The sequence below is a fragment of the Drosophila simulans genome, unplaced genomic scaffold (genome assembly GCF_016746395.2).
Source record: "Drosophila simulans strain w501 unplaced genomic scaffold, Prin_Dsim_3.1 Segkk66_quiver_pilon, whole genome shotgun sequence".
NCBI classification, from domain to species: domain Eukaryota; kingdom Metazoa; phylum Arthropoda; class Insecta; order Diptera; family Drosophilidae; genus Drosophila; species Drosophila simulans.
In genome coordinates this window covers 4,478-15,035 of record NW_025416863.1, presented here as the reverse complement: position 1 = coordinate 15,035, position 10,558 = coordinate 4,478, and the positions used below count along the sequence as shown (strand labels likewise).

The 10,558-nt window shown below is 43.8% G+C and overlaps 2 non-coding genes across 2 annotated transcripts; both read left to right on the top strand.

Moving 5' to 3' along the window:
- Positions 1–1,811: 1,811 nt before the first annotated feature.
- LOC120285639 lies at positions 1,812–1,990 on the top strand. The gene has a single exon (XR_005544868.1). It is a non-coding gene; the product is annotated as a 5.8S ribosomal RNA (ribosomal RNA).
- A 394-nt stretch (positions 1,991–2,384) lies between these two features.
- LOC120285640 lies at positions 2,385–6,243 on the top strand. The gene has a single exon (XR_005544869.1). It is a non-coding gene; the product is annotated as a large subunit ribosomal RNA (ribosomal RNA).
- The last annotated feature ends 4,315 nt before the right edge of the window (positions 6,244–10,558 follow it).

Here is a 10,558-nt window from a genome sequence, read left to right as displayed (position 1 = left end):
ATGCCTGAATATTCTGTGCATGGATAATGAAATAAGACCTCTGTTCTGCTTTCATTGGTTTTCAGATCAAGAGGTAATGATTAATAGAAGCAGTTTGGGGGCATTAGTATTACGACGCGAGAGGTGAAATTCTTGGACCGTCGTAAGACTAACTTAAGCGAAAGCATTTGCCAAAGATGTTTTCATTAATCAAGAACGAAAGTTAGAGGTTCGAAGGCGATCAGATACCGCCCTAGTTCTAACCATAAACGATGCCAGCTAGCAATTGGGTGTAGCTACTTTTATGGCTCTCTCAGTCGCTTCCCGGGAAACCAAAGCTTTTGGGCTCCGGGGGAAGTATGGTTGCAAAGCTGAAACTTAAAGGAATTGACGGAAGGGCACCACCAGGAGTGGAGCCTGCGGCTTAATTTGACTCAACACGGGAAAACTTACCAGGTCCGAACATAAGTGTGTAAGACAGATTGATAGCTCTTTCTCGAATCTATGGGTGGTGGTGCATGGCCGTTCTTAGTTCGTGGAGTGATTTGTCTGGTTAATTCCGATAAACGAACGAGACTCAAATATATTAATAGATATCTTCAGGATTATGGTGCTGAAGCTTATGTAGCCTTCATTCATGGTGGCAGTAAAATGTTTATTGTGTTTGAATGTGTTTATGTAAGTGGAGCCGTACCTGTTGGTTTGTCCCATTATAAGGACACTAGCTTCTTAAATGGACAAATTGCGTCTAGCAATAATGAGATTGAGCAATAACAGGTCTGTGATGCCCTTAGATGTCCTGGGCTGCCACGCGCGCTACAATGAAAGTATCAACGTGTATTCCTAGACCGAGAGGTCGGGTAAAACCGCTGAACCACTTTCATGCTTGGGATTGTGAACTGAAACTGTTCACATGAACTTGGAATCCCAGTAAGTGTGAGTCATTAACTCGCATTGATTACGTCCCTGCCCTTTGTACACACCGCCCGTCGCTACTACCGATTGAATTATTTAGTGAGGTCTCCGGACGTGATCACTGTGACGCCTTGCGTGTTACGGTTGTTTCGCAAAAGTTGACCGAACTTGATTATTTAGGGAAGTAAAAGTCGTAACAAGGTTTCCGTAGGTGAACCTGCGGAAGGATCATTATTGTATAATATCCTTACCGTTAATAAACATTTGTTATAATACAAATAAATACAATTTACCAAAATAAAATATTACAAATGATTCTACGGAATCAAAAGTTAAAGTGAAAATAAAATGTAGATGGCTTTTATTTTATTTATATGTGGGGCTTGGCAACCTCATAAAAAGACTTTAACATTATTAATGTTGTTGTGCGTATTTGTGGCAGTACTTACTACAACAACGGCGTTCCTATAAAAACAAATTCTCGAAAATGGAAATCGAAGAAACTAAACTAAATTCGAAAGTGGAAGTCGAATTAAAATTAAAATAATTTTGAATGTGGTAATCGAAATAAGTTTGTGTGTATATGGACCATAATATACACGCGTTGCGAATATGTATTGTTCATCTATGTTATGAGCATACGTTGGCTAATGCAACAACCTAAAATATACAATGTTTGTACCTGTCATCCTCAGGTTAATGTTTTATATAAATTTTGCAGTATGTGTCACCCAAAATAGCAAACCATAACCAGATTATTATGATACATAATGCTTATATGAAACTAAGACATTTCGCAACATTTATTTTAGGTATAAAAATAAATTTATTGAAGGAATTGATATATGCCAGTAAATGGTGTATTTTTAATTTCTTTCAATAAAAACATATTGACATTATATAAAAATGAATTATAAAACTCTAAGCGGTGGATCACTCGGCTCATGGGTCGATGAAGAACGCAGCAAACTGTGCGTCATCGTGTGAACTGCAGGACACATGAACATCGACATTTTGAACGCATATCGCAGTCCATGCTGTTATGTACTTTAATTAATTTTATAGTGCTGCTTGGACTACATATGGTTGAGGGTTGTAAGACTATGCTAATTAAGTTGTTTATAAATTTTTTATAAGCATATGGTATATTATTGGATTAAATAATGATTTTATTCATAATATTAAAAAAGAAATGAAAAACATTATCTCACATTTGAATGTGAAAAACGAAGAGAAATATTTTCTTTTTCAATCAAATAATACTGAGAAATGTCTAGCATAAAAAATTGAAATATTTTTCATCTAGAATTGTCTCTTATTAATGATTCGAAAAAAAAAAAACTTGGTTATGTTATTATTCTTCGTTGGTTCGTTAAATGGATAAAAAATAACTTTGCTTACAAGAACTATTGGAACTATTTATAACGAATTTAATTGATTGTTTTATCATTTATATATAAAGAATTTATGGCAAAATATAGTTATATATACAACCTCAACTCATATGGGACTACCCCTGAATTTAAGCATATTAATTAGGGGAGGAAAAGAAACTAACAAGGATTTTCTTAGTAGCGGCGAGCGAAAAGAAAACAGTTCAGCACTAAGTCACTTTGTCTATATGGCAAATGTGAGATGCAGTGTATGGAGCGTCAATATTCTAGTATGAGAAATTAATGATTTAAGTCCTTCTTAAATGAGGCCATTTACCCATAGAGGGTGCCAGGCCCGTATAACGTTAATGATTACTAGATGATGTTTCCAAAGAGTCGTGTTGCTTGATAGTGCAGCACTAAGTGGGTGGTAAACTCATCTAAAACTAAATATAACATGAGACCGATAGTAAACAAGTACCGTGAGGGAAAGTTGAAAAGAACTCTGAATAGAGAGTTAAACAGTACGTGAAACTGCTTAGAGGTTAAGCCCGATGAACCTGAATATCCGTTATGGAAAATTCATCATTAAAATTGTAATATTTAAATAATATTATTAAGAATAATGTGCATTTTTTCCATATAAGGACATTGTAATCTATTAGCATATCCAAATTTATCATAAAATATAACTTATAGTTTATTCCAATTAAATTGCTTGCATTTTAACACAGAATAAATGTTATTAATTTGATAAAGTGCTGATAGATTTATATTATTACAGAGCGTTAATTTTTCGGAATTATATAATGGCATAATTATCATTGATTTTTGTGTTTATTATATGCTCTTGTATGATTAACAATGCGAAAGATTCAGGATACCTTCGGGACCCGTCTTGAAACACGGACCAAGGAGTCTAACATATGTGCAAGTTATTGGGATGTAAACCTAATAGCGTAATTAACTTGACTAATAATGGGATTAGTTTTTTAGCTATTTATAGCTAATTAACACAATCCCGGGGCGTTCTATATAGTTATGTATAATGTATATTTATATTATTTATGCCTCTAACTGGAACGTACCTTGAGCATATATGCTGTGACCGAAAGATGGTGAACTATACTTGATCAGGTTGAAGTCAGGGGAAACCCTGATGGAAGACCGAAACAGTTCTGACGTGCAAATCGATTGTCAGAATTGAGTATAGGGGCGAAAGACCAATCGAACCATCTAGTAGCTGGTTCCTTCCGAAGTTTCCCTCAGGATAGCTGGTGCATTTTAATATTATATAAAATAATCTTATCTGGTAAAGCGAATGATTAGAGGCCTTAGGGTCGAAACGATCTTAACCTATTCTCAAACTTTAAATGGGTAAGAACCTTAACTTTCTTGATATGAAGTTCAAGGTTATGATATAATGTGCCCAGTGGGCCACTTTTGGTAAGCAGAACTGGCGCTGTGGGATGAACCAAACGTAATGTTACGGTGCCCAAATTAACAACTCATGCAGATACCATGAAAGGCGTTGGTTGCTTAAAACAGCAGGACGGTGATCATGGAAGTCGAAATCCGCTAAGGAGTGTGTAACAACTCACCTGCCGAAGCAACTAGCCCTTAAAATGGATGGCGCTTAAGTTGTATACCTATACATTACCGCTAAAGTAGATGATTTATATTACTTGTGATATAAATTTTGAAACTTTAGTGAGTAGGAAGGTACAATGGTATGCGTAGAAGTGTTTGGCGTAAGCCTGCATGGAGCTGCCATTGGTACAGATCTTGGTGGTAGTAGCAAATAATCGAATGAGACCTTGGAGGACTGAAGTGGAGAAGGGTTTCGTGTGAACAGTGGTTGATCACGAGTTAGTCGGTCCTAAGTTCAAGGCGAAAGCCGAAAATTTTCAAGTAAAACAAAAATGCCTAACTATATAAACAAAGCGAATATAATACACTTGAATAATTTTGAACGAAAGGGAATACGGTTCCAATTCCGTAACCTGTTGAGTATCCGTTTGTTATTAAATATGGGCCTCGTGCTCATCCTGGCAACAGGAACGACCATAAAGAAGCCGTCGAGAGATATCGGAAGAGTTTTCTTTTCTGTTTTATAGCCGTACTACCATGGAAGTCTTTCGCAGAGAGATATGGTAGATGGGCTAGAAGAGCATGACATATACTGTTGTGTCGATATTTTCTCCTCGGACCTTGAAAATTTATGGTGGGGACACGCAAACTTCTCAACAGGCCGTACCAATATCCGCAGCTGGTCTCCAAGGTGAAGAGTCTCTAGTCGATAGAATAATGTAGGTAAGGGAAGTCGGCAAATTAGATCCGTAACTTCGGGATAAGGATTGGCTCTGAAGATTGAGATAGTCGGGCTTGATTGGGAAACAATAACATGGTTTATGTGCTCGTTCTGGGTAAATAGAGTTTCTAGCATTTATGTTAGTTACTTGTTCCCCGGATAGTTTAGTTACGTAGCCAATTGTGGAACTTTCTTGCTAAAATTTTTAAGAATACTATTTGGGTTAAACCAATTAGTTCTTATCAATTATAACGATTATCAATTAACAATCAATTCAGAACTGGCACGGACTTGGGGAATCCGACTGTCTAATTAAAACAAAGCATTGTGATGGCCCTAGCGGGTGTTGACACAATGTGATTTCTGCCCAGTGCTCTGAATGTCAAAGTGAAGAAATTCAAGTAAGCGCGGGTCAACGGCGGGAGTAACTATGACTCTCTTAAGGTAGCCAAATGCCTCGTCATCTAATTAGTGACGCGCATGAATGGATTAACGAGATTCCTACTGTCCCTATCTACTATCTAGCGAAACCACAGCCAGGGAACGGGCTTGGAATAATTAGCGGGGAAAGAAGACCCTTTTGAGCTTGACTCTAATCTGGCAGTGTAGGAGATAAGAGGTGTAGAATAAGTGGGAGATATTAGACCTCGTTTGGTATCGTCAATGAAATACCACTACTCTTATTGTTTCCTTACTTACTTGATTAAATGGAACGTGTATCATTTCCTAGCCATTATACGGATATATTTATTATATCTTATGGTATTGGGTTTTGATGCAAGCTTCTTGATCAAAGTATCACGAGTTTGTTATATAATCGCAAACAAATTCTTTAATAAAACGATGCATTTATGTATTTTTGATTTGAAAATTTGGTATAACTCCAATTACTCAGGTATGATCCAATTCAAGGACATTGCCAGGTAGGGAGTTTGACTGGGGCGGTACATCTCTCAAATAATAACGGAGGTGTCCCAAGGCCAGCTCAGTGCGGACAGAAACCACACATAGAGCAAAAGGGCAAATGCTGACTTGATCTCGGTGTTCAGTACACACAGGGACAGCAAAAGCTCGGCCTATCGATCCTTTTGGTTTAAAGAGTTTTTAACAAGAGGTGTCAGAAAAGTTACCATAGGGATAACTGGCTTGTGGCGGCCAAGCGTTCATAGCGACGTCGCTTTTTGATCCTTCGATGTCGGCTCTTCCTATCATTGTGAAGCAAAATTCACCAAGCGTTGGATTGTTCACCCATGCAAGGGAACGTGAGCTGGGTTTAGACCGTCGTGAGACAGGTTAGTTTTACCCTACTAATGACAAAACGTTGTTGCGACAGCATTCCTGCGTAGTACGAGAGGAACCGCAGGTACGGACCAATGGCACAATACTTGTTCGAGCGAACAGTGGTATGACGCTACGTCCGTTGGATTATGCCTGAACGCCTCTAAGGTCGTATCCGTGCTGGACTGCAATGATAAATAAGGGGCAATTTGCATTGTATGGCTTCTAAACCATTTAAAGTTTATAATTTATTTTATAAACGACAATGGATGTGCTGCCTGAAGGAATGAGAATTTTCATCGATCGGCGAGGGAAGGCAGCCATCCTAGTGGATCACCAGGAAGCCATCTGTATGCCAGTGGAGACCCTCACCACAGATTATGGCGTATGTCTGGTCGTTAAAGGGAGTTTTGGCTCCATCTTCCTTTGCGCCGCATACTGCCAGTTTGATGCACCTCTGGAACCGTACCTCCGGTACATGGATGCGGTCCTGCTGCAGGCCAGCAGGACCCCCGCAATCCTGGGCCTCGACGCGAATGCAGTGTCCCCCATGTGGCTTAGCAAACTCTCTCGTCATGCCGAGGGGCAAGCTAACTACAGACGGGGTGAGCTGCTGTCAGAGTGGATGCTGGAGGCAAGAGTCGCCGCCCTAAACCAGTCAACAGAGGTGTACACGTTCGATAATCACAGAGCTACAAGCGATATCGACGTGACAATCGTCAATGAGGCAGCATCTATGTGGGCCACATATGAGTGGAGAGTGGACGAGTGGGAATTGAGTGACCACAACATCATTACTGTTGTGGCCGAACCAACTACCGCGCGCGCAGTTGAGAGCATAGCTCCTGTGCCGTCCTGGAACTTCTCCAATGCACGTTGGCGATTGTTCAAGGAGGAAATGGTGAGTAGAACAGCCGAACTTCCGGAAAACTTCTCAGAGTCGCCGTTGGACCAGCAAGTTTCGACCCTGCGCAGTATAGTACATAATGTATGTGATATTGCGCTGGGAAGAAAGTCAATTCGATCGCCCAACAGGAGAGCACGTTGGTGGACTGCCGACCTCTGCGATGCAAGGCGCGAAGTCCGGAGACTTCGTCGCCTACTCCAAGATGGAAGGCGTCGTGATGACGGTGCCGCTATAGAGCGTGTAGTGGCCGAGCTGAGGCGGGCCTCAGCCAACTACAAGAAGCTCATTTGGAGGGCGAAAATGGATGACTGGAAACGCTTCGTGGGAGATCATGCCGACGACCCATGGGGGCGCGTCTACAAGATTTGCCGAGGCCGCAGGAAGTGCACGGAGATTGGGTGCCTCCGCGTGAATGGCGAGATGATCACTGATTGGGGTGACTGTGCACGAGTGCTCCTCCGCAATTTCTTCCCAGTTGCGGAGTCCGAAGCACCGACTGCCATCGCGGAGGAAGTCCCACCGGCCCTCGAAGTATTCGAGGTTGATGCATGTGTTGCCCGGTTGAAGAGCAGGCGCTCTCCCGGCTTGGACGGCATCAATGGCACTATCTGCAAGGCAGTCTGGCGCGCCATACCCGAGCACCTTGCATCGTTGTTTTCCCGATGCATCCGATTAGGATATTTTCCCGCCGAATGGAAGTGCCCACGAGTTGTCTCGCTGCTCAAAGGGCCAGATAAGGACAAGTGTGAGCCCTCCTCATATAGAGGAATATGCTTGCTACCAGTCTTTGGTAAGGTGCTCGAGGCCATCATGGTGAATCGTGTGAGAGAAGTTCTTCCGGAAGGCTGCAGATGGCAGTTTGGATTTCGCCAAGGACGATGTGTGGAGGATGCTTGGAGGCACGTGAAGAGCAGTGTTGGTGCCAGCCCGGCGCAATACGTGCTCGGCACATTCGTGGACTTCAAAGGAGCATTCGACAACGTCGAATGGAGTGCTGCACTCCGCCGACTAGCCGACTTGGGATGCCGGGAGATGGGCTTGTGGCAGAGCTTTTTCTCCGACCGAAGAGCAGTGATCCGAAGCAGTTTCGGTACTGTGGATGTACCGGTAACTAGAGGCTGCCCGCAGGGATCAATCAGTGGCCCATTTATCTGGGACATACTGATGGATGTACTGCTTCAGCGTCTCCAGCCGTATTGCCAGCTGAGTGCATACGCGGATGACTTGCTGCTTCTCGTCGAGGGAAATTCCCGAGCTATGCTAGAGGAAAAAGGTGCACAGCTGATGTCCATCGTAGAAGCGTGGGGAGCGGAAGTTGGCGTTGCCGTCTCGACCAGCAAGACGGTAATAATGCTGCTGAAAGGTGCCTTGAGACGTGCGCCTACGGTGAGGTTTGCTGGAGCGAACCTTCCGTATGTGCGTAGCTGTCGGTACCTTGGCATCACGGTCAGTGAAGGAATGAAATTCCTCACGCACATAGCTTCGCTTCGCCAGCGAATGACCGGAGTCGTTGGAGCATTGGCGCGTGTGCTTCGAGCAGACTGGGGCTTCAGTCCTCGAGCCAGGCGGACCATATATGACGGACTCATGGCACCTTGTGTGCTGTTTGGTGCCCCGGTATGGTATGACACCGCCGAGCAAGTAGCCGCCCGGAGAAGACTAGCCTCCTGCCAGAGGCTAATCCTGCTTGGAAGCCTCTCGGTGTGCCGAACTGTGTCCACAGTGGCACTGCAGGTACTTGGTGGAGCTCCCCCGCTTGACTTGGCTGCTAAATTTCTAGCGGTCAAATACAAGCTGAAGCGTGGATACCCGCTGGAGGAGAACGACTGGCTATACGACGAGGACACTACGTGTCTAAGCTGGAAGCAGAGGAAGACGCGCCTAGAAGAGTGCTTACTGCAGAATTGGCAGAATAGATGGGATGACGACAGCGAGCCAGGACGGGTGACGCATAAGTTCATCCCATACGTCACTCTTGCCTATCGGAATCCAAGCTTTGGATTCTCGATGAGGACGTCTTACCTGCTGACAGGTCACGGGTCGTTTAACGCATTTTTGCAAGGGAGAGCCCTCAGCGATACCACTGCTTGCGCTTGTGGAGATCCATATGAGGATTGGATGCACATATTGTGCGCCTGCCCCCTATATGCAGATTTGCGGAACCTCGATGGACTTGGAGTGCAGCGCCTTGGCGAAAACTGGACCTTCGATAGAATCCTGGAAGATCAACAGAGGACTCAACAGCTGGCAGAGTTTGCGGACGAGGTGTTCCGTAGGAGGAGGGGCGTTTAGCCCAAAAACTTCGCCGTGTGGTTAGCGGGCGAGAATACTTCCACAGCCCGCTATTGCTTGTCGTAAGAGGCGACTAATATAGCGATAGGTTCCTCTAACCGTGCTTGTCGGAGCAAAAGGAGGAGGCCCACCGAGCCTCTCTTTCGGTACCACGGGTTGTGCAGCTATCCAAGACTGCACATTGAGGTAGGCCCCCTGGTGGGAGTATCGTGGTGGCTGTGGTTGGTACCCATATCGCGGGTAGAGCCTTCGTGTTCGACGTTTGAGTTGCGGTGCTGGTTGCGCAAAACTCGGGTGCTGTGACCCAGAGATCAGTAGAGATTTTAGGTAGATCTCGCTCCTCAGCAAGGGGGAGTGCTTGCCCGGCAAGCAAGTACTCGAATTGCTACCGGGGTGGTCGCTATGTACATAGCTATAGCTTCCAGTCCGGGACGCTTGTCTGGCGTATCCAGACTCATGCACCATGTTGATACATGCACCACTAGTGGGTGTTCAGGGTGTCGTGGTTGTAATCCCTTCAGTGTGGAACACGCCACGTAAAACAAGTTCGGAGAGGTCCGAAAGTCACTGTCCCTATCTACTATCTAGCGAAACCACAGCCAAGGGAACGGGCTTGGAATAATTAGCGGGGAAAGAAGACCCTTTTGAGCTTGACTCTAATCTGGCAGTGTAAGGAGACATAAGAGGTGTAGAATAAGTGGGAGATATTAGACCTCGGTTTGGTATCGTCAATGAAATACCACTACTCTTATTGTTTCCTTACTTACTTGATTAAATGGAACGTGTATCATTTCCTAGCCATTATACGGATATATTTATTATATCTTATGGTATTGGGTTTTGATGCAAGCTTCTTGATCAAAGTATCACGAGTTTGTTATATAATCGCAAACAAATTCTTTAATAAAACGATGCATTTATGTATTTTTGATTTGAAAATTTGGTATAACTCCAATTACTCAGGTATGATCCAATTCAAGGACATTGCCAGGTAGGGAGTTTGACTGGGGCGGTACATCTCTCAAATAATAACGGAGGTGTCCCAAGGCCAGCTCAGTGCGGACAGAAACCACACATAGAGCAAAAGGGCAAATGCTGACTTGATCTCGGTGTTCAGTACACACAGGGACAGCAAAAGCTCGGCCTATCGATCCTTTTGGTTTAAAGAGTTTTTAACAAGAGGTGTCAGAAAAGTTACCATAGGGATAACTGGCTTGTGGCGGCCAAGCGTTCATAGCGACGTCGCTTTTTGATCCTTCGATGTCGGCTCTTCCTATCATTGTGAAGCAAAATTCACCAAGCGTTGGATTGTTCACCCATGCAAGGGAACGTGAGCTGGGTTTAGACCGTCGTGAGACAGGTTAGTTTTACCCTACTAATGACAAAACGTTGTTGCGACAGCATTCCTGCGTAGTACGAGAGGAACCGCAGGTACGGACCAATGGCACAATACTTGTTCGAGCGAACAGTGGTATGACGCTACGTCCGTTGGATTATGCCTGA